This window comes from Herpailurus yagouaroundi, unplaced genomic scaffold (genome assembly GCF_014898765.1).
Source record: "Herpailurus yagouaroundi ecotype Mexico unplaced genomic scaffold, PumYag 191, whole genome shotgun sequence".
Lineage (NCBI taxonomy): Eukaryota > Metazoa > Chordata > Mammalia > Carnivora > Felidae > Herpailurus > Herpailurus yagouaroundi.
In genome coordinates this window covers 14,703,804-14,717,534 of record NW_024412422.1, presented here as the reverse complement: position 1 = coordinate 14,717,534, position 13,731 = coordinate 14,703,804, and the positions used below count along the sequence as shown (strand labels likewise).

Genomic DNA, 13,731 nt, shown 5'->3' with positions numbered 1-13,731 from the left:
TGTGTCCACAAGCCAAGCAATGCCAAAGACGGCTGGCAATCACCAGAAGCTAGAAGACACAAGAGATTCTTCCCTAGAGCTTTCAGAGGGAGCACGACCCTGCTGACACCTTGATTTCAGACTTCTGGCTTCCACAATAGAATAAATTTCTGTTGTTTAAACCACCCCGTTTGTGGCACACTGTCACAGCCACAGGAAGCTGCAGCCTAGGCAACTACTAGCTCTGGCAACTAACAAGAGAAGGACACGGAATGCTTTCAGTAACATGGCCCCCTCTACTGATCTCTTCGGGCCCCACCTACAATACACACAATAGACATTTATTTATTCTTTTGGGATGCTGAATGGGACATGCTTATTTCACACAGATCCAAGCCCTTTCCACTCTGTAAAAACCTGAGCCATTTCACTTTTGCTCACTTAAGAATAAAAGTTGCATATCTCATTTACATTCTTTTACTCAAGAGATTATATTTCATAGAAAGATCTTAATTTTTCCTTTCCTTCCCAACAGTTCCCTCTTTGCTTCAACTTCCAAAGGAAATAAATCCATAAATGGTATATACAGTCTTCGCCTCCCACCAAAAGTCCCTCACACAAACCCACACACACTCCCACTCCCATTCCCTCTCGCTCTCTCTCTCGCAACGCACGCATACACACACACACACACCCTGGTGGGAGCGGTGGTGAAGGAGAGTGAGCACAGGTTACATGGTAGACCAACCAGAGTTTAAATTTAGCCTGTATCTATTGTGAGCTTTGTGGCCTCAAGAAGAGCTTTAAGCCTTTCTTAGCTCTACCAAATTACAGTTTTGTGTATGATAGGAAAGAATACTTCTCAGAATAAAATTTTAAGGCTCAAAATCAAAGGGAAGTGGGCAGGGATGGAAAAGAATGCTCCATCTGGAAATAAGATAAAATTTAGTCATGAAAGACTTTATATTTGAAGCACAGCTTCTGCCCTGGCCAACGGGTCGCAGGAACCTCTCCTCAGTGCCTGGCCAGTGAGAGAACAAGGCTCATTCCTGCACAACCAAGACAAAGCCTGCCTGTCCGCGTGCCACGGAGTGGAATAGTCTGGGGTGCCACACATTAAGTGCACACAAGAGTCCGTCCACTTGGCCACGCCGCTTCCCTTCCCACCGCAACTACAATCTCGACATGTCCCTAAATCAACATAAACCCTGTCAAGGAATCACCCAGTAGACAAGCCTTAATACCATGTGGCCTCTAGGGGGCCGAGAGCACGAAAGAGCTTCGGTCTAGCCCTGAAGGCCTGATCACCAGAAAATATTCTAAAAGGAAAAAAGATTCCACTCTTCCTCTACATACATCAAAACCCGTAAAAACCTACCATCAACACAGCAATTTGTTCCTGCGGGCATTCTACCTCCGAGGTCTCGAATCACCAAGCACCTCAGCTCCCTGCGTCCACACGCATCCTCCCCAACTTCCACCAATCCTTACAATGCTCGGCCCACGTAAAGCCACCTCTTACCCCAAGAAGCAGTAGCTTCTGCCAACTTGTGTTATATTGCAAAATACACACTTTGCAGCTTTTCTACTGTCGGACTGGAAGCAAGTTATCTAAGCCTCAGACTCAATTTCCTCAAATGTGAAAGGGAAATGACACGTACACTTATATTTCTATCTCTTAGGGTTGTTACGAAAATGAAACAAGACGATGCACGAGCCAGGGCTCAACATCTTTTCTCTTTCCTCAATCTGCCCGCCTGCTGAACGCGCAGGGTTTACACCGCTAACTGGGAGCAGCTCCAGGAACTTGCGGGCAACAGCAGTAACTTCATCACCTCCCAGCTGCTGCTCCCTTTCCAGACTGCACCACTGCCGCCTCTCCCTCCTAAGGGGCACTAAAGCCGGGTGCTGCATCCTTCCAGTGTGAAAGCCCGGTCCCCAGGGACTCCCCATCACTATTCAGTAGTCACGGGCAAGGAGCAGACCTGAGCTCGCCCAAGACTTTCTCTCCTAGGGCTCTGAGGAGTAATGAGTGGAGGTCTTCCACATGGCCCGCTGACGGTGCCCGGACCAGATGTTCAAGTAGCTTCCACCCTCGTGACCCTCTAGGGCCACCGGGCTCCTCCACCTGGCCTTCAATTCTGTAATCCCTTCTTACCTTATATGAGCCACAGCCCTTCTCTGCTGCCGGTTAACAAGCAACCCTAACTGACAACGCGTTTCACATAGCCACCAACAACAATCTGCACTCGCCTCAGTTCTCCCTCTCCAAAGCTTGAAGTGACTGGGATCCACATGCAGTAAGGGTATGTGGAAAAGGAAAATTGGCTCTAGAAGCCCGATTTCAAAAAGGGATCCACAGACCAGCATTGTCAGCCTCACCTGGGAGCTGACCAGAAATGCAGAATCTCAGGCCCAACCCCAGACCTACTTAGTCAGAAACTGCATTTTAGCAAGATCCCCAGGGAGTCTTACCTACCCCCAGAGACCCTAACATGCAGTAAACCTTGTGAAGCACCAATCCAGAGGATAAATGTGGTTCTTCACAAATGCCTGAGCAAGGTCTCATCCTTAACATGAAAACATTCTCTATAAACTATAAAAAAAAAAAAAAACCCAAAACACTCTACTTGACTTCTAACTCTCCCCAACACAGGCTGGGGCTCGGCAGTATTACATGGTAGTTAAACACAGGGTGGGCCCACAGGTCGCTGCTCAAATCCTATTCCTATCACTACCAGTGTGGCCTCAGACCATTTCCTAATCTACCTGAGCACCAGCTACCTGTCTGTAAAATGGGTCTGTACTACCCACCTCTCTGGATCACCGGATACTCTTCATTTCCCTGGTAATGCTCCCAAGTGAAATAGTTCCTAATCACAAGAGCTCAGCACCCTCTGATTTAGATCCTTGCTCCCAACACGCTTCTCACAATTTGTAATTATCATCTGTTGATTAATGTCCATGTAGACAGGAGCTCCGTGAAGGCAGGAACCGGGTCCATTTTGCTCACCAAGTGACTAGCATATAGCATTATGCTAGTCTCACAGGACACAGCCAAATGTCGGTTGAAGAATAAATAATCCAGATGGATGGCCTATTAAAAGGTTTCAGGTTTTATTCAGACCATTTCTTGCGTTGGGGAAAATGTTCAGAATAAATATTGGCCATAGAATGAGAAAGAAATCCTTTTCTCTAAAGACTCCTCTTTTCCCTAATTTCCTAGCTCAGAATAAGCTGGATGTGCTGTGGTATCCACCTCTTTCCTTCTTTTTTCTTTTTTCCCTATCCGTGCTCCCCTTCCTCCCACCCACAGAAATTTTCAAAGTATGCTCTACATTCTGTTTAACCACACACGTCCTTCACATGGCTTCCTTACTCACACCAGGTGCGAGGCTCCCCATACAACGTGCTAAGTGCCTAACATCTGGCCTGGTTCATCTTAAACAAAACTGTCCTCTAGCAAGGGGCATGAAGTCAAACATCTTCAAGGGTCAGGCAGGTAATATAAAAGTGGGCAGTTGTCCGGTTTGAGCCTTCCTGGCTACTCTCCCTGAAAGGTATTCCATTCCTACAAATTAGACATTGACAGGCTGAAATACGTCCAACAGCCACAAGTCCCTGGCAAAAACAAAAAGCAAAAAACCTAACTTGTGAGGAGATCCTGAACAATTTGTCCAAACTCTTAGAAAAAGTAATTTCAGTTCTTTACAGTTACTGTCTTCGAACAGTTCTTAACTTAAAATATGATCTGAAGACTCTTGGGGGTTCCAAAACCCGTACAAAACAAGATCAAAATGATTTTCAGAATAACACGAAGACACTGTTTGCTTTTTTCACTGTGTTGAGATTTGCACTGAGGAACAAAAGCACTCGCTGGTAAAACTGTGGATTCCTTAGGCACCTCCTATGAAATCCTAAGGCAGAGATACCAAACAGGGCCAGTAGTCAATTGCATTCTTCACCTCCATGCACCAAGAGTTATGAATTTTTTTTTCACTTAAGAATACCTTTGAAAAAGCAGTAAAAATTATTTTATTAAATCTAGACCCATTGATTATACTTAAATATATTATTAGCTTTATTACACCTGCATTAAATATATACAAATATATTTCTAAATTCTCTATTTTTCATATTCCACGTTTAAAATGGGAAGTATACCAGCTTGCTTAGCACAGTGCAACAGCTGCCTCGAGGAAAAGCACTTGCACGACTGAGTTGCAAGCCCAACTAGCCCCTTTCTCGACACAACATCATTTTTCACTTGAAAGAATGACAAACTGGTGATGCAGACCTGGGTGCTGGGCAGACACTTCACTGAACAGGAAATACCTGACGGTATGTGTTGCCAATGGTCAAACTCAAACTTTCAGGTGAAAACTGGGACTTTAGGAAAGTGGTGCCTGCCCCCATGAGCTCTACAGCTTTCCAATATTTGAAGGCTTTTCCGGTGAGACTGACAGTGATCCTTTATAAACATGATTTTTTTTATTACATACAATGAAACGTGTGAACATTTGCAAGATCCACATAACTCGGTGAAACAGTATTTTCCAAATGACCAACGTGTGAGTTAATAAAATCATCACAGGTAAAAGATCTGTTCAAAGTACAAGAGAGACCAATGGGTTTTGCTACACTAAAATACAAAAAGTTCACTGATTCGGTTTCAGATTCACACCGCAGCTAGCTTTTACGAGCTTACCACTTGTCAAGTTTTACTGCTATATCACAAATGAACTCACAGTTAACTGAAAAGGCTACCAAAAAAAAAAAAAATCCCTTTTCCAACTATATCATCTGTGTGAGGCCGGATGTCTTCATCTACTTCAACCAAAACAACAAACTCAGAGACTGAACATAGAAGATGTCTTTTGTTTAAGCCTCATACATTTAAGGACGTTTATGAAAATGTAAACACTGCCATTCTTCCTACTAAATGTTTTTTGGAAAATAGCTGTTTTTCATAAAAATGTCATTTGTGTTAACACAAAATGGGTTTATCCTTATTTTTAAATAAATTAGTTACATATTTTTGTAAAATTTTGGTTTCAATTTCTATTTATGCTAAATGTCAATGCATATAACCCACATAAACAGAAAGCTCTTTGGGGTCCTTAATAACACTTTTTAAAGCATTAAAAGGACGCAGAGACCAAAATGCAGTTGAGATTCCATGTTAAACACTTAAAGTTTAGAAGTATGTGAACAAACGGTAAGATGAACACTTACTTGTGGTTAGTAATTTGTCATCAGCCATTACTATTATTGAAGAAAAACGCTCCCCCCCATTCCTCCACAATAATTCCAAAGTTTTATACAAGAGAAATGAAAGATGAACATCACAGGAAATAACTGTCTACCCAGAGAAGTGTTCTACAAAGGATTCGGAAATTATCCCTTTAGGCAGCAATCCACTAATGTGTTCTTGTAAGACCTTGATTTCCAGGGCCAAGGCCATACAATTCTATCATACTGTTCCCCCTGGACATAATGGATGCCTCTGTTCACGGAGAGAGAACATGAAACCTGTCTCTAGCTTGGTTAGGAACTCCTCTTCCTCACAAATTATCAGGAAGTACCAGAAATCAACTCAATCAGATATTAATTTGGCAGTGGAACAACTCCAAGGGAAGAGAGAGCTCTGCTTAACCTTTTTCTACAGGCTTTGGCGCACAAAACATAAACGAAAAGGCCATTTAGGTCCCTGGTGCCTTTATGCTGCCAAGTAACAGGGCTAAGAGATTATTTGTTCTGTTCCAGGCCAGGGACTCTGGGCACACAACAGAAGCGGCATCTACCTCCTCACTACTCTATTATACCTTCTAGAAATTCCAGTGTAAAATACACTAATGGGGTATAGGAAGACTTAGATACTCACCGGTTGACTTCCCTTCCTTAGCTATCTGTCTTAGAATAACTTAGCTATAGCAGGCACTGAGAACTCATCGATTAAGACTGTGGAATGCCAATCCCATTCTATTCTGCTTTACCATCACCATCAGCGCTGGAAAAGAAGATACGAGGGGCTTGGAAGATACCATTCTGGCTGCCCAGGGCAGGCTCATGGTCCCAAATGGGCCCCTCACATATCCCACATTTACGAGTACCCCACTCTTCCAGATACCAGAGCTGCTTTTCCTCATTAGAGTCCCTCCACATGGGCCCTGGGCCACCTCAGCGGTAACCGATCACAGTAAAACCCCGTTAACCCTCTCACCTGAGCGGTTGGCGCTCAGAAAGCCTCTGAAGAAGGATCCACCTGGCTCCCTGAATTCTAAAGCGGCCGCTAAGGCCTCTGGCTGCTCTACTTCTCACACTTCTTCATCTGCCCAGGCTGATAACACCCCAGAAGGCCCAACTGCCAGGTCACGTCTCCGAGATGTGCTTCTCACTGCCAAAAGTGGACACAGGCTCCCTCGACTTCCTAGGCCAACTTCAGTAACCGGAAGTTGTAGGTGGCCAAAGCCGAGAGGGGAATTTCACTCACAGTGGTGCAAGCACACACCTCTAACTCCTGGGTCTAAATCTCTTGTGGCCAAACCCCTCCACATCAGAATGCCCGGCCAGCCTCAGAACACATTCCAGACTTCTATTCACCCAAAGGCCTGCTGAGATACTTAGGCACAGCACCTAGTCACTAGAGCACCATGCACTTCTGAAAACTGGAATGACCTCAAAACAAGGCTCCTCAAATAGTTCATCAGCCTTTGGCCACTGGCTGCCACTGTGTAACATCTTAGTAACAGCCTGGCCACTATTCAAATACCCCTGTACCTGGTGCTCAAGTAGCAGGTAGCACTTCCTCAATACGCTACTGATAATCATTTACCTCAATAATTTACAGGATAATTCCCCCCCAAGGACACTGCGGTCAACTTTTTGAGTTGGTCAAAGGCAGTTCTGGTTCCGGGCAGGATTTGCCAACCAAACTTATGTCAGCCGGGGTCTATGCTTCTCCTTTCCGGAACCAGGTCAGACTTTATTACAGAAAGTCTTACAGACGGTGGCAGAATTTATGTCACTTTCGATGCCTTCCTCTCCACTTCCCTGCTACCAGTTGGCTAGACAAGACTCCAATCCAGTGTGGCTGCTGGGCACTAAGGGAGCCCCTTGACTATGACCCTTTCAGCTACTCATCCAGGATCTCCCGGGGAGGCCACCCTGTCCCCTTGACCACTTTCCTTACTTGCGGTCCCGAGAATGTCAGCTCCTCGGTTCCTTCTCCCCTCTTCTCTCCTAGCCCCTTATTCCTGCCTACCCTTCTGTAAGCCCCACACCCCAGAAGTCCCAGGTTCCCTGACCCCTCCCCTCACAAAGTTCAGCAGCTAATGATTTGGGCTCTCTGTTTTAATGAGATACAGGGAAGAGAACTGTTTTTACTCGGTCCCCAGGACAACTGCTTTTTGCAGGACCTGGTCTAATGACTCCTAGCGGAGAGAAGATAAAAGACAAAAGAAGCCATGTGTGACTTTTCTTTAACCGGAAAAGTACCACAGGGACTATGAAATTAGGTCCAAAGAAGGGCAACAAGAACTACGGAGGAAATGATGCCGGGTCTGCTTCTGAGGAGGAGAGTTATGTATGTCATTAAGGCGATAAAGGATGACACAGGTGCACATTCCCAGCTCCCCTCCAGCCACGTCCCCCCACAAAAATGACCTATGGAATGACACGGCTGGGGGGAGGCCCTGGCTCTGCCCCTTGCTATGTGATCATGTCCGATCTCAGACTGATCTGTAAAAAATACGAATAATAATGTCTACAACACTTTGCTGTGATAATTAAAGAAGATAATAAATGTGAAAGTACTTATCAAAGTGCCCACAGCACTGCTGAGGCTAAATAAATGAGTTTCCTTATTTCCCCCATTTTTAATTAGTGCACGACACATTCGTTCCCTTGCCAAGAACATCATTTCACAGAGGCTTCCTGAGACTAGAGGGCCCACCTCCCTGTAATTAGGATTCCTCCTGTGTTCAAAGTCAAGCGCTGCTCTCTTACCTCCGTGTCTGCCTCCTGCACCTCCCTGTTTCCTCCCAGTAGCTCTTCTCTCTTGGCCCTCGACTCATAAGACTGTTTTAAAACACGTCTGACTTTAGTGACATTTTCGCACAGTGTGGACGCGTTCTTCCCGTTCTCCGACTCTGCACACAGAAACGCCAGAGTAATGGGACAGAATGTGATTTGCTTCCACGATGGCCCCTATGGAATACCACGTACATAGCATAAGTTTCTCTTATCCATCTAGTCAATGTGTAACATATACGTGCATTAAGATCATATGGTTTGGTGGGTAGAACACTGGACTTGCAGGTAAGTCCGAAGTTCCAGTTCTTAATCGGACACTAACCAACAGTGTGACCATAGGTCCTCTGGCCTCACAGGCTTCAGTAGACTCATCAGTGAAGTGTTAGCCATGTGGATGGATGCTCCCTCTTCACCATCAAATGGTGGGGGTTACACGCTATTCTCAGGGAGGAGGGCACTAATAGGGGCACCTAAGCAAAGTGCTGTCTTTCCAGGACACGATGAGAACGCCTACTCTAAGTCCCGCAGAAGGTAAGCACAGGTACTCCCACCGGACTCCTCTGCCCCTCCCTGCCCCTCTCCTTTGGCTGCTTCTGTTGGATCGGTCTTCCTCAAGGGTCCAGTCCTTCACAGCCAGCCAGGAATGATGCCAGCCCTGAGGGCAAGCAGCAGCTGCCAGGCAGGAAAGTAGGCACAGAAGGCTCAGAAGGCTCGCGTGGGATGAGCTCGAATGCTCAGTGAGGATGAGTCCCTTTATTTAACTTGCTTCCCCCCTGCCCTATTGGAGTAGTAAGACCCAAAGGGACCAAATCCACATTCAGGCCCTGGAGAAAAAGGAACACAGACCGGGAAGCTCAAGCCACCCTCGGGCAGAGGCAAGGAAATGCCTGCAGGCCGCAGGGGGCCCAGCCGAGGCAACCAAAGGAAGGACGAGGACAGATGGGGCCTGAGAGGCTGCAAAAGGAATAAAACGTGGGTTTCGGCAGGACTGTCCCTGGTGACACCGGGAGTGGGAGTGTCACCGTAGCTTGGCAGAGTTAGGGATTTGGGATTCTAGCTATTTTTTTAAGTGCATTTTTTTTTATCGTGGCAAAAAACACACAACAAAATTTACCACCTTAACCACTTCCAAGTGAACAGCTGAGTAGCATTAAGTATATTCACGTGATTGTAAATCAGGTCTCGGGACATTACAAACTGGAGCCTTGTTCCCCACCCCCCGAAAAGCAATCCTCTCCCGTCTCACATACCTAAGCAACCACCAGTCTACTTTCCGTCTCTCTGAACCGGACCGCTGTAGAAATCTCAGATTCCGGCTATTTTCAGACCTGAGTCACAACCCATAACTTGTATTATCTGGCAAGCCAAAGTAACCACATCGGGGGAAATCAGATTTATAAAGCAGGCTCACTGAGGAAGCATAAAGCACAAGCGCAGCTGACTTCTTACAGCTAAAGAATCATACAAAAATAACAAGAACCCTAAAACGGGATAAGATCTGGCAATCAGAATTCGGATTAGCATGGACAGAAATCCCAAACAGGGCCAGGGAATGGTTACAACAAACAAAGCAGAACTTCATGGTGTTGAGGCTTTTTTACTTGGTGGGACTGGCCCTGGTGGGCAGCCAGCGTTATTTCTGCAAACGAGTGCCATTAAAGATGAACACCAAATTTAGCCAGTGGCCTCAAGCAAACACACCTTTGGGTTCTCCAGAGAAACATGCACAGGACTGAACTAGAAACGCCAAACACATCAACACTTGGTCATCAGCTAGGCCTGTGACCCTCCTTCCTGCTGCAGCACTCCACAGGCTAGATCCCAAGGAGGGCTCCTTCTCCCTAGATTAGGGGTAACCCTCAACTTCAGACCAAAGTAAGTACTGGCATGTAGGGGAAACTATTAAGACACTAGACCCGTATCTTGGGTCTTACCACCTGTAATAAAGAAGGCTGGCCGGGGGTACCCCAGGCAGCACAGGAACACCGAGCCAATAAGAGCTGAGAGAGAAAGAACATCAACCACTCTACCAGGCTTCCACACAGGGCAGTTGCCTCAAAGTCAATTGAGCACGTGGGGAAAGAGAAGAGGGAGCGGTGGGTGGGCCCTTCCAGGCAGGAGCGGCCCCAGCCTTACCACTCAGGACAAGTTAGGTCAGGAAAGAAAAATACCACCCGTTATCTATGGGCTTAACCTTCTAACTGGGCACAATCACTAGGCCCACTGGGATAGAGACCACTGAAGTGCCCTTACCTGATCAAGTCGATTCTCTTCCTGTGGTAGAGAAATAAGGCCACAGGTGGGAGAAGCCCAGAAGCTGAGAAGGCAGCCTCAAGCCGCAGCAGAAGACAAGCAACCTTACTGCCTCACCCGCGGTGCCCTGAGGCCAACGGCTATCGACAAGGGTTCTCCCTTCTCTTGCTTCCCAGCTGTGTGTGGAAGCAACGAAAGTTTATTACGTATGTGAACCACAGAGTCCAGACTGCATGTTCCACTGGACTATTCTGGCTTTCAGCAGTGACCAAATAAAGATGAACAAATACCTATCCTCATCTCGAGCTGAAGTGGGGGTCGGGGGCAGGGGAGGGGAGCGATCATTAAAAAAAATTATCACGGAAGCGAAGGAAAAAAAATAAAACAAAGGAAAAAATGCTTAGCTGGAAACACAATGGCTCTCAGAATCAAGTTGCACAGACACGGATATAAAACCATAATCCCAGGGTGAGAAGGCTTTCAGAAAATCATATTTCAGGAGAAGGGTGGTGTTGTTCAGGCTTTGGGGAGAACGCCAGAAACTTACGAAGTAACAAACTCCACTTAAAAACAGGTAGTACCTCCTCAGTGAAGGCAAGAGCAGTGGGGGAGAAAAACAAGATGGCGTCAGATTTCTGGTGCAGAGGCCTCCCAAGAGAATGGGGGAGAGTGGCACGGCAGAGTGAGATTTTACTAACCAATGGTTCACATGAAAAGAAGTCAGACCCCAGAGGGGCAAAGAACTCGGACGGGTCAAAGGTGTTTCTACTGTCTTTAGAACTAAGGAAGGTGTTCAAGGTCTAGGGAACGCAAAGCCAGACAGAGAGGCAAGAGTTTAGTGAAAACCAAGATGGCTGGCAGATCTTCCTCCTCACTGAGCCCAAAGGGCACATGCTTCGAAAAAACTCCAGAGACAGCTTTGGTTTGGAAAAGCTTGAGGGGGACTTTCCAGCTAGGAAAAATGGTGAAACAAGGGGAAAACGTGCCACAGTGACAAGAGTAAAAACCCCAAGACACTCCAGAAGAGGAGACAGTGGAGGGCCCACAGTGGATGGCTCAAGAGTCACCAAAGCCTTAGGATCCTGCTGGGTTGGAGAAAGGCAAAAGAAAAGTAGAAGGTCCATATTATGGAAAATTTAGGATCACAAAGTTTTTTTAAGAACTGGCTCAAAGTATAGAGTTCCCCATTTTATGTACGGAATTTATATACACGGGATTTGAGGCATATAGGATCAAAGAGAAGCTGGGAAAACCTGAGAAACCCTAGAAAGGAAAATCCAGACAGTCTGTACAAGTTCACTCCAAGATGCTATAGTTAGCCTCCTGACAGGAATTTATCCAAACTGAATTTTAGGTTCACAGATACTGGAGACTGGATGTGAGTGACTGGAAGGGCTGGAACCTTAGTGGGTCTAAAATCAGCACTGGCTTTTCACCGTTCTGCAGAGAGAGGAGCACTGAAGGGGCACAGACTGGAGCCAGGTTGAGCAGGCTGGTGCCCTGGCTTTACCACACGCTAGCTGTGGGACCTTCACCTAAGAGGTAAAGAATGCAATCAGTAGAGACAATAAAGGCAGCTGACCTTGTAAGGTAATCTTATGAGGTAGTTTAAGAATTAAATATGTTAACACATAAGTACAGAGAAAAGTACCTGGAAATTTTTAAGGGCCCACCAAAGATCAACTGTTACTATTGTTATTTTATTTGTCCCACCTACTGCCCACCCCCAAGACTCTATAACTGCTGAGAGCAGTCTGGGTGTAGACTTCAGTGTGGGGAACATCACTTTTGCTTCGGAACTCTGATGACGTATTAAGGCACGTAGGTATCAAACTGCTGCCATGTTGACATTCAGATGCAACATTCAGTTCTAAATCTCATGCATGTGGGGATGGTGCTAAATTACTCTATGTCTCCATAGCTCCCCAGATCCTTGGGGGAAAGGAAATATGTGAATGACATGAGATTAGAATTACCAACTCTGCTAACAGCTATCTGAAGTAGCTGTATCAATTTCAGCAGAAATCACTAACAGGAGAAACAAAATCCTGCAGATGACCCTGAGTGACCCTGTAATGTCAAAGACTGAAAAAAAGAGGAAGAAAATGGGAAAGTGAAATGCTTTCAATATATTTAGGGATTTTAGTTTTTCTATGGGAACAAAGGGTGACTTAGAACAAAGGCTGTTAACAGGGCTTTGAAGGGCAGGAATACATTTGGGAGAATTTCAAATCGTTTTGGGATTAGGCCAGGTTTTTCTTCCTTACTGAACTACACATGCCAATCATGGGGCCTATGAGCCTACAAATTCTGCTAATGGAAAGGGCCTCAGCTTTAAGGGAAGGCCCAGGCTGCCATGGACCACAAGACAACTCCTTTTCACCTCACCACGGCTTCTAAACCTGACCCAAGAGCTTAACAGTGACCTCTGATGTGGCTTATAACAACAAAAGCAACAACAAAGTCTGATTCCAACCTCTCTCTTTCTCAGGAAGCTAACTACTGAGAATGAGGTGATTAGCCGGGAGAGATACATGTGAAAGGTTACGATGTACAAAGGACCTAGAGAAGCTATGAGGATCACAGCAAACCAAAGTCAGGAGGAAACAGAATCTCTCTAAGGCAGAGAAAAGACAGATGCGGAAGGGAAAAAGAATAAGCCAGAGGCAGCAAGAGGAAAAAGACACAAAAGCAAAGAGAGCCGCCCTGCGAGACCCTACTGTCCATGGAAAGACTGTGGCTCATCTCCAGCTGCCTGAGCTCCTGAGGTGTCTCTGGTCCCGGTGCATCCTTGCACCACATTTTGCAAAATGGTCTGAGTAGCTCTCTGCTCCTTGCAACAAAAAACAGCTAACTTGAAACAGTTACTTCAGCTCCCCTGAGGATGGCGTTTGCCCAGGAGGCAGTTTGGTGCCTCCAACAGATTCCTGGCAGGTCCACCCTGTCAGACGTGCCCAGACATCCCAGCAGAACAGGGGTGGCTCAGCCCTTAGGCACCCTCAGCACAGTCCCCAGGGCCTATGAGCATCTCAAGGGCCTATGAAAATGCCAAGACCTGAGAAAAACATTTATTGCATGGAAAATATGAAAAAAAATCATAACATCAGAGTCAATCAATGTTTAATGTCCATTCACTACTAGTCAAACGAAGCTTAACACACAGTTTTGTCTATGCTAATTTCATGTGGGACGTGGGTACACTTTTAATGTCAGCTCCATGACATGGTAAAGGCCGCTGGAAAGAAGTGCAGGGAGGCCTTCCAAGGTCTACAAGCCAGTCCCCCAGCAGTAGACACGTCTGGGCTGAAGCTGGCACCTGCCCAACCGACCCCTTGGATACGCTGATGCGAAGTATCATGCCTTACCACTCAAAACTGAGCACTCTAAGTTAGAAATCGACCCCTACCTCCCAAATGTAAACATACTATTAGTTCAGCACTGCTGGTAGTAGGAGTCTATTATCTT

The 13,731-nt window shown here is 46.1% G+C and overlaps 1 long non-coding RNA gene across 5 annotated transcripts in view; it reads right to left on the bottom strand.

The window, feature by feature from the left end:
- The window catches only part of LOC121010409 (uncharacterized), a 43,926-nt gene that overhangs the window by 17,946 nt on the left and 12,249 nt on the right, over window positions 1-13,731 (bottom strand). Inside the window, exon 3 of one of the 5 annotated variants that reach the window (XR_005781137.1) lies at window positions 7,987-8,187. The exons of 3 other annotated variants lie outside the window; for them this stretch is intronic. This is a non-coding gene — a long non-coding RNA (uncharacterized LOC121010409). The remainder of the gene's footprint in view (window positions 1-7,986; window positions 8,188-13,731) is intronic. One more of the 5 variants, XR_005781139.1, reaches the window with a different exon arrangement.